The following is a 3,670-nucleotide window of genomic DNA, read 5'->3' on the forward strand; positions in this document are numbered from 1 at the left end:
ATGCATGTAATCCCAGCACATTCAGAGGTTGAGATAAGTGAATCACTTGAGCCCTAGAGCTAGAGACCAGCCTAGGCAACATAGCAAGACTTCAATCCACAAAACATAAAAAAAAGCCACACATGATGGCACATGCCTGTTATTGCAGCTAATAGGTAGACTGAAGAGGAAGTGTTGTCTGAGTCCAGGAAGTTGAGTGCTTTTAAGTCGTGATAATTTCACTGTACATGGAAGACATGTTGAAAAACCAACAGAATCCAGAAGATTATTATAATAAAAAAAAGTCAATTCAACCCACAGTGATATACAAGTAATGTAATTCCTATGATTATTTCTGTGACACTTTTTTTGAAAAAATATTTTTTAATCCTGAATTTACATAGAATCTCAAGGAACGATAAATACCTTAAAAAATTAGCAATAAAGGATAAGATATAGGTATCACACATCCTGATTTTAAAACATATGATTAAGTTATGGGAATAAAATATGTGGTTCTGGCAAGCAGAAAGACATATAATGGAACAAAATGCAAAACTTCAATATAAATCCTTATGAATATGAACAAATAGTCTTTAACAGTATTGACATGGCCACACAAGGGGAAGCAAAGCTTCTTTCCAAATGGTGTTGGAAAACTGGCTGTCCACAAAACAGAAAAATAAAGAAAATGATTAAATGCTTAAATGCAAAAACCATAAAGGTATTAGAACCAAATATAAGATGGATGTTAAGACACTGTCCGTGACAATGTTTTGTTAGACACTAAAAGCGTAAGTTTTGATGAAAAATAGAAAACTAAATCCTCAAATTGAAAAAAAAAACTTTAAAAAATTAGCTGGGTGTGGTAGCGTGCACCTGTAGTTCCAGCTAGTTGGAAGGCTGATGTGGAAGGATCACCGGAGCCCAGCAGGTTGAGGGTGCAGTGGTGAGGACTGGCCACTGCACTCTTGTCTGAGTTAATTCCTAAAAAAAAAATTAAAAAACATAACTGAAACATGGACACAAAAATGAACAGACATTTCTCCAAAGAAGACATACAAGTAACCAACAAGCATTTCAAAAGATTTTCAAAAAGACAAATGTTCAGAGAAATGTAAAGCAAAAGCACAATAATATAAAACCTTACACCCAGAAGGATAGCCAATATCAAACAAAATAACAAATGCTATTGAGGATGTAGAGATGATGAAAGGCTTGTGCACTGTTGGTGGGGGGAAAATGATGCAGCCTCTATGAAAAGTAATATAAAAATGCCTTAAGAAATTAAAAATAATCCTGTGACCTGCAATCCAAATTCTGGGTATCTATCCAAAGATACAAAGCAGAACCTGAAAAAGATAGGTGTACATCCATGATTATGGCATCATTGTTGACAAAAGCCAAAAAGTGGAAGCACCCTAAATATCCTTCAAAGAATGAATGGACAGAGAAAATGTAGCACCCTTTAAAAAAGAAATCTTGTCATATGTTATGGTAAGGATAGCTCTTGTGGACTTATGTTAACATAAATAAGCCAATATCAGCTGGATGAGTTTACCCATTTCGGTAATGTCAGCACCTGAGCCCAGCAGTTCAAGACTTGCCTTGCCATACAGTATGACAAGACTTGAGCTTTAAAAAAAAAAACTGGGCATGTAGGCACCAACTTGTAATCCCAGTACTCAGGAGGCCTTACTTGAGCCACCACACTTCTGCCTGAGTGACAGAGACCATAATTTGTAAAACAAAAGAAAACCTTAATCAGGATTTGGAAGATATCCTTGATATTGATATTGGTCTGAGTAATGATTCTTTTATTGCTTATAGGAAAAAAACCAAATATAAGCATGTTGGAGATATCAGATTAAAAAGCTCTGCACAGTAAAGGGAACAGGAAGAAGGCTTACAAAACAAGAGAAAATATCTGCAATCTGTATACCTGATGACAGGTTAATCTCCAAAATATACAAGAAAATTATACAAATCAAAGGCAACAACAAGAAAATGTTAATCAACTGACTAAATAATAGCCCAAAATGAATAGTTATTTATCAAATGAGTATACAAAAATTGTCAACAGGTATAAGAAACAGTGCTCAACATCACAAAAAGAGGCAATTTCAAATAAACACAATAACGATATACTATTTCACACCTTTTAGGATGGTTAATATCAATGAGGAGATAACTTTTGATAGGAATGGGAAAAAAAGGAAATCCTGTATACTGTTGATGATTTTAAAATGGGTAGAGTCATTATAAAAATTATTAAAACATTTTTTTTGAGTTGGATTCTCACTGTGTTACCCAGGCTGGAGGGCACTTTTATTTCATGGTCACCACAACATCAACCTGCTGTGCTCAGGTGAGGCTTCAGCCTCAACCTTCCAACTAGCTGGTACTACAAGCAAGTGTCACCATGCTTGGCTATTTTTAATTTATTATAGAGATAAAGTCTTGCCAAGTTGCCCAGCCTGGTCTCGAACCCACAGCCTCAGACAATCCTCTCACCTCAGCCCCCCAAACTTATGTGATTATATGCATGAGTCACTGCACCCAGCAGAACATTGTTTTAAAAATAAAAACAGCCGGGCTCGGTGGCTCAGCATGTAATCCCGCGCCTTTGGGAGGCTGAGGTGAGTGGATTGCCTGAGCCCGCGGGTTCGAGACCAGCCTGGGCAGCGAGACCTCATCTCTACAATAAATCAAAAAATCAGCCGGGCATGGTAGTGCACACCTGTAGTTGCAGCTACTTGGAAAGCTGAGGCGGAAGGATCTCTGGAGCCCAGCAAGTTGAGGCTGCGGTCGCCGGGAGCGGCCACTGCACTCCAGTCTGGGTGACAGAGTGAGACGCCAACTTAAAAAAAAAAAAAAAAAAGGGGGGCATGGTAGCTCAGACCTGTAGTTGCAGCTACTTGGAAAGCTGAGGTGGAAGATTCACCTGAGCACAGCAGGTTATGGCTACAGTGGCCATTAAAATGCCACTGTACTCCAGTCTGGGTGAAAATGAGATTCCAATTCCAGGAAAAAAATATGCTGCATAATCTCACTCATGTGTGAAATCAAAAAAGTTTGCACTTATAGAGGAAGAAGGTACAAGGATGGTCACCAGGGCCTGCAGGTGGGATAAATGGGAGATGTTTTCCAATGGTTACAAAACTTCAATATCACTGAGTTTTAGGGAACTAATGTGTAGCAGAGTGACTTATAGTTAATAATGATTTCAGGTACACTTAGAAAATTTGCTAAAATAATGGACATTATGTGTTTTCCTTACAAAATGTGAAAATAGCAACTATGCAAGGTGATTGATATTTTCATTAGCATAATTATAATCAGTTTTACAATGTATAGGCATATCAAATTATTACATTGTACACAACAGGTTTATACATTTTTATTTATGTATAAAAAATCAGATGTTAATCACACACACATAAACATATGCACATGTGTATATATATATATATATACACATATATGTAAAGTAGTTCTAAACTTCATACTAAACAAAGAAAAATATAAATGTTATTAAGAAACAAGGTAGCCGGGCTCGGTGGCTCAGCCTGTAATCCCGCGCCTTTGGGAGGCTGAGTGAGTGGATGGCCTGAGCCCGCGGGTTCGAGACCCGCCTGAGCAGCGAGACCTCATCTCTACAATAAATCAAAAAAATCAGCCGGGCGTGATA

The sequence above is a fragment of the Carlito syrichta genome, unplaced genomic scaffold (genome assembly GCF_000164805.1).
Source record: "Carlito syrichta isolate Samal-C Ts95f unplaced genomic scaffold, Tarsius_syrichta-2.0.1 Scaffold255670, whole genome shotgun sequence".
NCBI classification, from domain to species: domain Eukaryota; kingdom Metazoa; phylum Chordata; class Mammalia; order Primates; family Tarsiidae; genus Carlito; species Carlito syrichta.